The sequence below is a fragment of the Saccopteryx leptura genome, chromosome 4 (assembly GCF_036850995.1).
Source record: "Saccopteryx leptura isolate mSacLep1 chromosome 4, mSacLep1_pri_phased_curated, whole genome shotgun sequence".
NCBI classification, from domain to species: domain Eukaryota; kingdom Metazoa; phylum Chordata; class Mammalia; order Chiroptera; family Emballonuridae; genus Saccopteryx; species Saccopteryx leptura.
The window spans coordinates 123,841,013-123,854,306 of record NC_089506.1 but is presented as its reverse complement, the minus strand read 5'-3'; the positions used below and the strand labels follow the sequence as shown (position 1 = coordinate 123,854,306).

The window sequence follows — 13,294 nt, the reverse complement described above, 5'->3', positions numbered from 1 at the left end:
CCCAGATCGGCAGCCCGAGCACAAACGGTGGCTCTGGAGACCTGAACGCCTTGGCTGCCGGCGCTCGAGTGCTGGCAATGCCTATGCCCAGTCTCCAGCTTCCTTTCGGTTCCAGACACGGGTTTGCAGGGTGGGCTTGGGTGGTTTTGAGGTCTCAGGACACCTTTGTCAGCTGCAGGAAGGGGAAAGCATGCAGCATCGCTGAGGTAGGCGATGGTGCTGTGCTGGCTGGAAGACCTCTTGCCAGCTTGTGGTGGCATGTCTCAGCTCAGAATTAGGACCAGGGGGGTAGGGCTCATTCTCCACAGAAGACAGGGAAGTAGGCACGGGCCCCGGGATGCCCGCCTGCCTGCAGAGCTCCAGGACTGGAGGGGGAGGCCTGCAGAGCTGGGTCTGGCTGACTGAGAAGGCCAGACACTGAATTGCTGGGAGTATTAACACCTGTCACTCCTTTGCAACCTCTTTCCCCAAAGAAAGTGGCAGTGACACCTGTACCCCTTGAGGCCTTCAGACATAGAGAAGTGCTCTCTTGAGAAGCCTCAGCTTCCCCACCTGCACCTAGTGACAAAGGGGTCCATCCATAGACCTGTGGGGTGGACTTTCGATAATTTGTGGGAAGGGCTCTGACCTATAGAGAACACAGCACAGACTCACTAAACAAGAGCCACTCTTGGTTTGGCTTTAAAACTCGTTGCCTACCCTTTCCACTCTGATTGGGTGAAATACCTCCTAGTAACAGGCCAGGCATCGTGCTGAGGATTCATCCCTCTTTGTCCTCACAAGGACACTAAACAGAGGGTGATCATCCCACTTTACAGACGAGTAAACCAAGGCACTTGTAGGGTGAGTCACTCACCAAAGGCATAACAAGCAGGCCAGGCTTGCCTGGGCTGTGGGTCAACCCTCACTGTAAGCATCCTGAATAACCAGGGTCTTCTCTTCCCTGGAAGGGGAGCCAGGAAAAGCCATGGATACCCCGACCCACAATATTCGACAAAACAGAAATCTCTGCATTGCATTTCTGTTTCTACTAGTGGTTCTCCAGTTGCTGCGTTGGATCCAGACAGTTCAGCTCTGCTTTCTGGGAGACTGTCCTTCCGAGGCCGGTAGGGGAGGGCAGATGGGGAGGGCTGGGTTTCCCCGAAGTCCTGCAGTCCCAGGGCATTGCTGGGGAGCCCCGCTGGTTCTGAGGTCTTTGTAGGTGGCTTTCCTACCACCCAGCTCCCAGTCCTCACAGCCTATTATCTACTTTTATTGTGTGAGGAGGTGGATGGAGACAAATTTCTGAAAGTCTTAGAGGAACGGGCAGGTTGGTTTCTTAAGGGATTTGCTCAGGAAATGAGATTTTGCTCATTCCCCAGAGGAGAAAGGGCATGTCTAAATTATTGATGGCTAGACATGCTTGTGTAAGAAACTGGCCCATCACTGTCCGGGAGCCATAGGGTGCTGCTTGTCCTACGCCATCCCTGCTGCCTCCCTCCCCTCCCTCACTAGTGTGCTCAGTCACAGTAGGCTGTCCGACCTCAAGCATCCCACCCACCACGTCTCTCTGCTGAAGGGCCACATTCCCGAGCCGATCCTCTCAGCCCAGAGGCGGTTTATCTTTGTTTTAAGGGGCCCCCCCGACAAGGGACATGGGGTGGGTGGGTCTTGAGGCTCAGGGCATAGGAGACTCCTCCTAAGCGAAGCTTTGAGCTCCATCCGGACCGACTCTTCCTGCCCGCGAGCAGCCAGCCTTTAAAGAAACACAAGGGCCGGGAGCCAAGATGCCTCAGCCAAGTGGAGCCTGGACGGCCGCCCAGACATCGCCATCACAGCGCTCCATTTCAGCTGAGTGTTGAAGAGAACGTGGCGTGCAGCGTGGCCCCGTGGGGATGCTCAGCAGGGCCTCTGTGGCCCTTTAGTGTGCATTAGAGAGAACAGCCTCCTCAGCGCAATCAGACACCAACGTGGCAATTGACCAGGAGACCGGGTAGTCAAAGGGGTTCCTGTCTGTACAATCTATGGGTGCAGGATGGCACCCCTGCCCCTCCTGCCTGGACACAATGAATGTTTGTTGAGTGAGTGAACGAACAAACTGCGGCACAGGGGAGTTGCAACATCGAATGCTTTTCTGCGTGTTGGGGGGCACAGCTTGGTGAGTCCCTGGAAGAACAGCGTAAGATGAGACTGGGTGGTATGTACCTTGTATCCTCCACCGTGTTCTAGAGGTGGTTTGGCACCCATTTTCATCACCACATACATACAGGGGAAACGCATCAACAGAGAGAAGGCAGACGGAACACACGGCCACGGGGCTTTGAAATACAACAGTCGGTTGAGCAGTGGTTTGTTTTCCCAAATTTGCGGGCAGCCAGGGCAAAACAGGGAATGTGGCCAAGTAGATGATTCTCATTGTCTTAAAAACCCAACTGCTCAGCAGACAAAGGGATAAACACAGTGCAGTCCATCCACACGATGGAATATTACTGAGCCTTACAGGGGCATGGAATCCTGAAATCTGCGTGGATGAACCCTGAGAACGTGACGCTCAGTGACATCAACCAGACACAAAAGGATGGTGTGGTTCCACTCTTACGAGGCCTCTCAAGTCATCAAACTAATAGGGACAGAAAGTGGAAGGGTCTGTGCCAGGGGTTGGGGGAGGTGGATAGGGAGTGGGTATTTTCATGGGCAGAGTTTCACTTTAAGAAGATGAGGAAGTTCTAGAGGTGGGCGGAGGTCATGGCTTCCCAACAATGTGAATCTGCCTTGCACACCTAAAAACGGTTAAAATGGGAAATTGTATGTTATATATATTCCACCACAATAAAAACTCAAACTAACAAAAACCCGAAACAAATTTTTAAAAAGTGGATTCAAAATCCCCTCAAGGGAACAGGTTTTCCTGGGCTTCTTTGTTCTGGAAGGTCCTTCACTCAGGGTCTATATGAGTGACACCACGTGACATGTAGCATCCCGCTCCATGGACAGTGCCTGCGTCTCCCGTGTCCCTCTAGTTTGCATTAGAAAGATCAGCTCCAGAAGGGGTGACATTACAGGGTTGGCTTAGTCGGAATAATGTCACGAAGGGTCAGTGAGCAGGAAGAAGGAGGGGCCACTGAGGTTTGGGAACCCAGCTGCACAAGGCCAGGATGGGAGGGCACAGGCAAGGATAAGTCCTGTGGTTGCCATAACAGATCTCCACACACTGGCGGGGGTGGGGTGGGGAGGGGCTGAAAATAACTGAAATGGATTCTCTCACATTTCTGGAGGCCAGAAGCCTCAATCAAGTGTCTCCTCCCCTCCCTCTGTCCTCCCCTCCCCTTCCCTCCTCTTCTTTCCTCTCCAAAGGTGAATTTCTTTTCAGAAGAGGAAAAAAACCCTTTAACTTGAAGTTGTTCTGCCATCATGATCACCATAAAATGTTGTGTTTAAGCCACTGCAGTTAATTTTTTATTTATAAAATTGCGCCTCTCACCTCCAGTTCCCCTTAGAGAGTACAAAGTGGACACTTACTAAAACCCAAGGTGACCAGAGCAGCAGCAGGCAGGCAGGCTTTTAAAGCTGCCCACATGCCTCCACTTGGCTTCCATGGGGCGGAGACCTCCACGGGGTGCAGTGCAGGCCCCCTAGATCAGCATGACCAGTGCGGCCAGGGTGCCCCAAGATCCTTCCTAGCCATGTCGACTGCACTGCAGCAGTTTGCAAGTCACCAAATAAATCTGCTCACATCATAAACAAAGGCCCAGCATCATCGTGGCCCATTTGGAAAAACAAAAGAAGGACAAAGGCAAGGGAGAGACATAACAACTGGGAAACCGTTCCGTACACTGAACATCCATGTCCCCTCAAATCCACTTGTTGATGCCCTAACCCCATGGTGATGGTGTCTGGAGGTAGGGGCTTTGGGAGGTGACTAGGGCTCAATAAGGGTGGGGTCCCCATTATGGGGTTTGTGTCCTTTTTTTTTTTTTTTTAAGTGAGAGGAGGAGAGATAGACAGACTTGCACATGTGCCCCGACTGGGATCCACCTGGCAACCCTGTCTGGGGCTGATGCTCAATCAACTGAGCTATGCTCAGTGCCCAGAGCCAACACTTGAACCAACCAAGCTATCCTCAGCACCTGGGACCAATGATTGAAACAATTGAGCCACTGGCTGCAGGAGGGGAAGAAGGAGAGAAGGGGAAAGCAGAAAGGGAGAGAAATAGATGGGTCATTCCTCTTGTGTGCTCTGACCAGGATCAAACCCAGGACATCCATATGCTGACACTCTATCCCCTTAGCCAACCAGCCAGAGCCTCGTGTCCTTATAAGAAGACATATGTGTGCTGGCTGTTACAAGAAGACATATGCGTGCTGGCTGTCCAACACGCAAGGACACAGCAAGAAGCCAGGAAGAGGACCATCACCAGGAACCGGTCTGCTGGCACCTTTACCTGGGACCTCTCAGCCTCCAGAGCCAAGGGAGCCACCAGGCTGTGGCATTTTGTCACAGCTGCCCCGGGAGACCAAGGCACTGTGAATTCCCAGAAATAATCCATTCCCCAGCTTCCAACAGCCAAGCTTGCCCCTGCGACAACGTATCTACCTGGCAGCCTCTCTGGCTGCCAGTTTCCTCTCCTAAACTCCACGGCTGGGGCAGGCCACTTTCCCTTTGTCCTGGGACCAAGGCACTTGTGGCTGGTTCTGTTATTCTTGCCACAGGAGCAAAGGAGGCACCCAAGTGTTCGCAGAGGAGGCCTGTTCTCCAGATACCTGTTCCCCAGGAGTGGAGGCATTCGGACTTCAAGAGGAATGGACCAGGATGAACAGCTGATCTTCCCTCTTCTCACCGGTGACCAGGGATCCTTCCTGCCTCCTGGGCAGGGTTGATGTGAGGTTGACAGTGTTTCTTCCGTGACTGGCCCATCACAAGTGCTCTGTAAAGAAGAGCCAAGAAGGCTACTGCTCACAAATCGACTTCACACATAAGAGCCACGAGCAGTCCTGATGATGTGTCCTGCCTTTGCCGTGCCTTTCTATTCCCACTGCAGAGCCAAGTGACTCAGCACCTAACTGGGGGGGGGGGGGGTACATCCAGGTGCCACATGTGGTAGACAGGAAAAGTCTGCAGTGAGGGAGTGGCCTGGGTTACAACATTAAGAGAGCGTTTCTGGCCAGTCATTCTGCACAGTTCATACTGAATATGGGTTTCACTGACGGATGCATGGTCTTGTCATCCCACAAGTCAGGCAAGCCCATCATAGTTTAATTTCTGAAGGACAAAATGTTTGACAAGCAGAAGAGAACAGGGTCAAAGTGGGAGGCCTCTATCCCTCCGACGGAGTTGAAGAAAGACAGAAACCTGCCCCTCAGAGGCGTTCAGCCTCTGAGGGAGGTTTAGGGTGTAAAGGGGGACTGAGCAGCCCAGGAGACCATAGGAAAGGGTCTGTATGGGTGACGGGATCCCTAGGAGCAAGTGTCACTCTAGAAAGACCCAAGCCCACTCTTCAAAATAGTAGTTGGGTCTAGATACCGCGAGGCAAACCCTTACTGGCTGGTTCATTTCTTCTGCAAATATCTGCTGTCTCCCACCTGTGTTGGCCCAAGCTTGGCCCTGGGGATATGGGCCTTCAGACAAGGCCTGTGCCCGTCAGTGGGGGATAGGGTGTCACAGTCTAGCAGGAGAGGTGGCAAGTGCTACCAGTAGGGAGTTCCCACCCGGTAAATAGAGAGCAGCTGTGCTCTGGGTAACTCCTTGCATAGTGAGGCGTCCTTGGGCAGTTTGCGGTCTTGTAGCTCAGTACGCTCTGAGGCCCCTGCAGTGCCAGAAGGTCTAGGTGGGGACCCCCCCCCCCCCGCCGAGCTTGGGAAGTGCTCGCTGTGTTTGGCCTTGCTCAAGGGTCTTTCCCCAAGTGCACTCAGGGAAGTTAGCGCCCCAACCTAAGGAGCTGTGCTCTTCCAAGAACCTGATCCTGGAGACAAATCACTGTGATTGATTATCCCGCTGAGCCACTGCGAGGGGTGTTTGCTAACAGTCAGGTGAGAATCAGCTCCCTACTTCCTCCTGACTCCTGCCCAAGGGTAGGGGGCAGATGGGCACACTCAGGAATGCGGCGGAGGTGAGCTCCAGGCACCCCTCTGCTTCTCCCAGACTGGGGCTGCCAAGTGAAAGAGGAGGGAGACGTCCAGGCAGGGCAAGGTCCAGCCCAGGTCAGCCCATCCTCGGGGGGGTGGCAGGGCCGGCAGGACCATCTTCCTTTACTGCAACCAGGCCTGAGAGAGCGTCATTACCCCAGTGATACTGTCCGTGATGGAAGACCGGGGGGGGGGGGGGCTGAAGTGCCAGAACAGGCTGGACCTCGTGTGCCAGGAATGGGGAGGCACTGAGCTCAACAGGTCCTCATGGCCGGCCCTCTGGTTCTGCGTCCAAATCAGAGGCTCTTTGGAGACGGACATGGTCCCAGACTCCCAAGTCTCCTGTCATAGATTGGGCACAATCACCCTAGTGTTCACACCACATATTTTTGCTTTGACCAAATAAGGACACTTAGGACCATGAGAAACATTCAGGGAAATTAGGGCTGTGAGGAGAGACTCGGGGTCAGGACCGCTGGGTGCTGGCCAGGGCGGGAGGGGCTGTGTGCCAACTCCAGTCTGTGCTGGTGCAGCCGAGATTGGGAATCCAGGGCCAGAAACTTCCCTGTGCTTAGAAGAGATCTGTGGGGCGGGCAGAAAGCCCAAGAAGCAGAGGGTAAAGGTGGGGGTGAGGGGGACATGAGAGCTGTTTGGTAGAGGAGACACAAGGACAAGGAAGGAGGGATGGGCCATGCAGACCCCAAGACTGCAGAGTGCTCCTTGCCACCTGCCTTGGGGGTGAAGAAAGGGCAGCAGGAGACAGCGGCTTCCTCCTGGCACCCTGCCCTGCACTCACCCAGACCACAGTCCACAGCCTGGGCTGCATGTTTGCTCACTGGGTGGATTGAATTAAATGAAACTAAAATGAATTGAATTGGGAAGGAAACTCACTTTAAGAAAAGAAACCAAGAAATAAGTCAACAATATTAAAAAAAAAAACCCAACTGAAGGCAGTGGTTAATGCAAGTGGATCCGTGGGCATGGGGCGGGGTTGGGGGGCCTACAAATCCTAGAAAACGCCTTGTGGTGATTTGCACAGACTTCAGCAGCATGCCAGGCAGACTGCACGAAGTGCCGCCTCCTGTCTCTTATTCTCACTCCCCCGCCATGGTGCTGTGTACTGTGGGTGGGAACCGGCCCTGGGAAATTCCACTGCCCCAGGTCCCAGCTGGCGCTCCAGCTTCACCAAAACTGGCCTGTTTTTTCACCTGGAAAGTGGGGCTCATCAGAACAGTGCCCACCTCTGAGGGTTGTGAGGGTGAACGAGGCCACTGTCTTCAAGCACCTGGCACGTGAAATGTGCCCAGCCTGTGACAGCAGTGGCCCGTGCTAGAGAGGAGGTCCATGGTGATGACGATGATCTCTACGTCTTAACAAAGAGGCCCGGCCTGACCAACTTCTGATTCTCGAGGGCTTTGCTCACTTTTGTCTTGCGTATGCTAAGTTAATAAAAAATAGACATGCACAGATGGGGAGAGGGGGATGGGGAGTGACTGCTTAGTGGGCCTGTAGTTTCCTTTTGGGGTGATGAGAAAGTTCTAGAACCAGAGAGTGGTGATGGTGGTCACACAACATTGTGAATGCACTTCCTGCCACTGAACTGTACACTTTGAAATAGTAGGTTTTATACTGTATGTGTTTTACCACAATGAAAGAGGCATGCTGGGTCTACCTGCGAAAAGTTAGGAAGTGTCAGTCACATGAATAAGGAGCATTTATTATAGATCCTGGAAAAGCACATGACGTGCCCATCCACACACATCTTATCTCCAAAGAGCCCGATGAGAAAAAGGCAGGACTAGGGGTCCAGCCCCATGTGTGTAGTTTCTGTCCCAGTCCCTGAAGTCAGCTTTGCGACTTCGGACAGGTGCCTTGATCTCTTTCCCCAGGTCCCTGGGTTGTCAAACGTGTAGACACCTGGTCCCTGCCCTGCTGGCGTCAGCCCTGAGCTGCTCTTGTGTGGTTTCCAGACAGTGCATGAGGCTGCCCCTGAATCACTGCATTTAGGGTTTGGAAGGCAATCCTCTGTAAGCAACACTAGTTGCTGACCCTTTGGCTAATGTTAGGTTTGTATGATGACACGATGGCAGAGCGATGCCTGGGGGTTGGGGAAGGCAAGTCCTGCAGAGTCCAGGTTAGACACCACCATCGGGACCTGCAAAGTCCCTGTGAGAGGGTCACCTCAAAACCAGGTGGGCGCCTGACCAGGCGGTGGCGCAGTGGATGGAGCGTTGGACTGGGATGCGGAGGACCCAGGTTCGAGACCCCGAGGTCACCAGCTTGACTGCAGGATCATCTGGTTTGAGCAAAAGCTCACCAGCTTGGACTCAAGGTCGCTGGCTCCAGCAAGGGGTTACTCGGTCTGCTGAGGCCCATGGTCAAGGCACATATGAGAAAGCAATCAATGAACAACTAAGGTGTCGCAATGAGCAACGAAAAACCAATGATTGATGCTTCCCATCTCTCTGTTACCTGTCTGTCCCTCTCTCTGATTCTCTCTCTGTCTCTGTAAAAAACAAACAAACAAACAAAAAAACCAGGTGGGCAGGAAGAAGAAAGGGGTCACTTAGAGTTTGGGGCAAAGGGAAGGAGAGAAAACTCCAAGGAATAGCCCTGTGTTGTAGAGGACATGCGTTGGGAAATCTGGGTGTTCTCTCCCCTTTTGTCTTTGCCTATCAAGTAAAACAGGACTCTCAACTACGCTCGGTGCAGACAGACAGCGTGGGGTTTACCCTGGGCCCCCCAGGGAGAGGAGCGCCTCCGAACCTGGCCTGTCCGCAAGCACGTAGCAGCCAGCAACCAGAGGCAGTGACCATACTGGTCATAACTCTGTCTCCTCTCTTTTTCTCTTCCTAGAGAGCCCACAGTGCCTCGGGGAACATTGGCTGAATAAAAGGTAAAGGACTCCTTTTTTCCTCCCCCTGAATAGTTTTTAACATATATGAGCATGTTGGACATCTTGGGAGCTGTTGTCAATGAACATGCGGTTTCTGAAGGTCCTGTTCGCTGGCGGGTTGTAGGGGGATGAAGAGTGAATGAAGGTTTGGCTTGCTTAGCACCAGCAGACGTCTTGTGTGCTGTGACCCTATGGGCCAGCCCAGTTTGTGCTTGGAAGAAGGGCCTCTAGCCCAGAGGAGCCTGGAGGGACACAAAGGGACAGAGTATGTTTACAGCCTTTCTGGCCCCGCCCCTCTTCCTCCCCCAGCCCCCACTTTGCCCTATAGTCCCACCCCCACCCCAGGTATGTGTGCATCTCCTGGACTGCAAGGCCCTTGGAACCCAAGGACAGCCTGGCTCACTGGTCCAGCTGGTCCAGGTGGTCAGACTCCTCTCTGTGGCCTGGTCTCCACAGGGAAGGGGCTGTGGATTCCGGCTCAGTTCCCAATGCTGACCCTCATAGGGGACTGGACATCTCAGACAGGAGCCCTCAGTCTATGTTTCTCTTGCAACCAGCCCCCTATCACCCGCCCGCTGAGCCTTCTCATAGACTTACTGGCAGTTTTACTTTGGAGGAGAAATGTATTTGATGTCTATGTGTTGTGAATGAAATTAGAAAATGCAGGCCCATGGTGTATTTGCAACTCAGGTCTCTGGGGGACTTCTCCTCATTGGCTCCTGGGTCTCGGGCCATATGTACACAAACGGCAAAGCTATGTCCACATATCAGAAATGGCAAGTCAAGCGGCCGGGGTGGGGGGTCCGGCCTCTTCCTGAGCCGGACACTGGAAATTCTGTTTTGTGATGTCTTTTGTATTGTTTCTGTCGGAAGCCCACCCTAGGCTCAGAAGCAGGTGTTAGCCAAATAGAGCTGGACCTGTCAAGGGGCCTCCCATCCTGATGGCTGGTCACCACAGGGCCTCAAGGGACTGGGTGGAAAGGACACTCAGACCCCGCTCACTGGCTTTCTGTCAGGATGGGGACATGAGGCGGAACTCAGAGGACCTGTTCAGGTGGCTGTGGGCTCCCGTGATGGGTGATGCATGCCAGGATCCCCAGGGAGGGGCCATCCTGTCTCGGTCAGTGTTTGAAGAGACAAAGAAAGTGTGGACAGTGTTATCTCATGTTCTCATTCAACCATTCTTCTTCTTTTTACATTGATTTTATAGAGAGAGAAACAACAATGTATTGTTCTACTTATTTATGCATTTATTGGTTGATTCCTGTATGTGCCCTGACTGGGCATTGAACCTGCAACCTTAGTGTAGCAGAATGAGCTCTGATCAACAGAGCTACCGAGCCAGAACCTAATTCAAGTATTCTGAACCACAGGGAGGTTTGCTTCTCTTACCACCTGACAGCCTGGTGACACGCCCTCTTTGTAAACTGAGTCTCATTTGACCGGAAGCAACCAAAGGAGCCCTCAGGTGCAGGAGCTCTAGGATGAAGAAGCCATCTGTGCTCTCAGGAGTGATGCAGGACTGTGCTGGCTTGCGTTTTGAACGTCCATTGTTTTTAAACAGCTTATCAAGGGATAGTGCACATATGGTCAGCTTCGCATTATTTAGGGTGTCCAGTTTGGTACATTTTGACGTATGTTTATAGCCATGACATTGTCGTTGCTGTCAAGATACAGACCTGTCCATCACCCCTCAAAGTTTCTGCACCCTGAACTTTCTTCCTCCTGCCTCTTCCCAACCCCCTCATCCCTGGCGAGCGCTGTCTGCGTCCTGTCACTGTGGAATAGCTTGCATTCCCAAGAGTTTTATACAGATAGAATCACATCATAGGCACTCCTTTCTGTCTGTCTGGCTCCTTACACTCAGCACAGTTATTTCACGAGTCTTCCAGGCCATGGTGTGTGTCCACCATTCACTCCCTTCCCTACTGAGTTGTGCTCGATGCTATGAACGCACTATAGTTCGTTTTCTGACTTGGGTTGTTTCTAGTTTGGGGCTATTATGGAGGAAGCTGCACAGAGCGTTCATGGACGAGTCTGTGTACGGCCTGTTCTCTTTTCTCTCAGGTAAAATGCTCATCTATGAAACAGCTGGACCCTGTGCTAAGAATTGCTAGCTTTTTCAAGTCAATGCCAAACTGTTTTCCAAAGTGGTTTTGTACCATATCACATTCCCACTGGTCATGGGTGATAATTACAGGCTTGCATCCTCGTCGACACTTGGTATTGCCAACTTTATAGTTTTAGCCATTCTATTGGTAGGCATAGCATCTCGTTGTGGTTTTAATTTGCGTTTTCCTAATAATTAATGATGTTGAGCCTTATTTTATGTGTTGGTTTGATATCCATACATCTAATTTTTAATTGAGAGAGAGAGACAGATAGGAAGGGAGAGAGATGAGAAGCATCAACTCATTGTTGCGACACCTTTAGTTGTTCATTAATGCTTTCCCATATGTGCCTTGACCAGGGGGCTCCAGCTGAGCCAGAGACCACTTGCTCAAGCAAGCAACCTTGGGCTCAAGCCAGTAACCTTGGACTTCAAGCCAGAGACCTTTGGGCTCAAGCCAGCAATGATCGGGTCATGTCAATGATCGGGTCATGTCAATGATCCCACGCACAAACCAGGGACCCTGCACTAAAGCTGGTGAGCCTGTGCTCCAACTGGATTAGCCTGTGTTCAAGCCAGTGACCTCGTGGTTTTGAACCTAGACGCTCTATCCACTGCACCACCGCCTGGTCAGGCCATACATCTTTTATTGGTGACATATCTGTTCAAATCTTCACCTACATTTTTTTTTGTGTGTATTTTTCTGAAGTTGGAAACGGGGAGGCAGTCAGACATACTCCCACATGTGCCCGACCGGGATCCACCTGGCATGCCCACCAGGGGGCAATGCTCTGCCCATCCGGGGTGTTGCTCTGTTGCAACCAGAGCCATTCTAGCGCCTGAGGCAGAGGCCACAGAGCCATCCTCAGCGCCCGGAGCTGACTTTGCTCCAATGGAGCCTTGGCTGAGGGAGGGGAAGAGAGACACAGAGAAGAAGGAGAGGGGGAGGGGTGGAGAAGCAGATGGGCACTTCTCCTGTGCCCTGGCCAGGAATCGAACCTGGGACTCCTGCTCGCCAGGCTGACGCTCTACCACTGAGCCAACCGGCCAGGGCCTTCACCTACATTTTTATTGGTCTGAGTTGTTGAGTTTGGGGGTTCTTTAGGTGTACATGATACTAGTCAGGTAAGCAATCATACTTTGTAAAAATGTTTTCTCATTATTACTGGTTTTGAGCAATTTTGTGAGTTTGTTGAAGTTCTTGGGTCTCTGAGTTTGTAGTTTTCATCCAAGTGGGAGATATTTTCTTCATTGTTTCTTCAAACATCCTTCTGTTCACCACCACCACCACCACTTTCAATGACTCCCAGTAACATGTATTTTGGCTACTTGAAGTTGTCCTGCAGCTCACAGATGTTCTTTATCTACTTTTCAAATGGCTTTTTCTCGTTATTATCCATTTTTGGCCTCAAAAATAGGGAAAATAACGCATTTATGTCTAAGTTTGCAAATGTTTTCTTCTGCAGTGTTTACTCTGCCACTGACCCTGCCCCATACCATGGGCACTTTTATCTCTACAAGTTCAGTTGGCCTGGGTTTTTTTATATCTTACGTTTTCATTTAACTTTTGGAACAAATGGAATACAGTGATAATTATTCTAATATCCTTGTCTGCTCGTTCTAACTGCGTGTCAATGCCAGATCACTTCAAAGGATTCATTTTTCTCCTCATTTTGGGCTATGTTTTCCTGCTTCTTGTATGTCTTTGATTAGATGTTGGACATGGGACTTTTTCCCTCGATGGGTGCTGGATACTTTTAATCCTATAAATATTCTTGTGCTTTATTCTGGGATGTAGTTAAGTTACTTGTTCCTCTCAGATCTCACGTTTAAGATCTGTCAGAAGGAATGCCGTCTGCGTTTCACCTAGGTCCAATGAGCCCTCTGCCCTCTGAGTGCTCTGCCCATTGCTCCGGGCAGTGGGAGGTGTCCCTGTCTGGCGGGTGGGGACACACTATTCCCAACCCAGCACCATGTTCTCTAATCCTCTTGGGTGGATTTTTCCTTGGCCCCAGGGTATTCCCGCAAACACATGTGCTGACCAGTACTAAGCAGCTACTCGGTGGAGACCCTCTGTATTATCCAGACTCTCAGCTCTGTCTCCTCAGCCCAGGGAGCACACCGGGCTCTACTTGGAGTGCCTGAACCTGGGTGTGAAGAATCTCCCGATAGTGAGCTGTGGGGGCT

At 51.7% G+C, this 13,294-nt stretch overlaps 1 protein-coding gene across 3 annotated transcripts in view; it reads left to right on the top strand.

Annotated features, from left to right (window-relative positions):
- RBFOX3 (RNA binding fox-1 homolog 3) overlaps positions 1 to 13,294 on the top strand; it is a 376,035-nt gene that overhangs the window by 254,644 nt on the left and 108,097 nt on the right. For 2 of the 3 annotated variants that reach the window (XM_066381459.1, XM_066381460.1), the window contains exon 4: positions 8,958 to 8,997. The exons of the other annotated variant lie outside the window; for it this stretch is intronic. The gene's annotated coding sequence lies outside the window, so the exon portion shown is untranslated. The remainder of the gene's footprint in view (positions 1 to 8,957; positions 8,998 to 13,294) is intronic. 3 annotated transcript variants of the gene reach the window in all.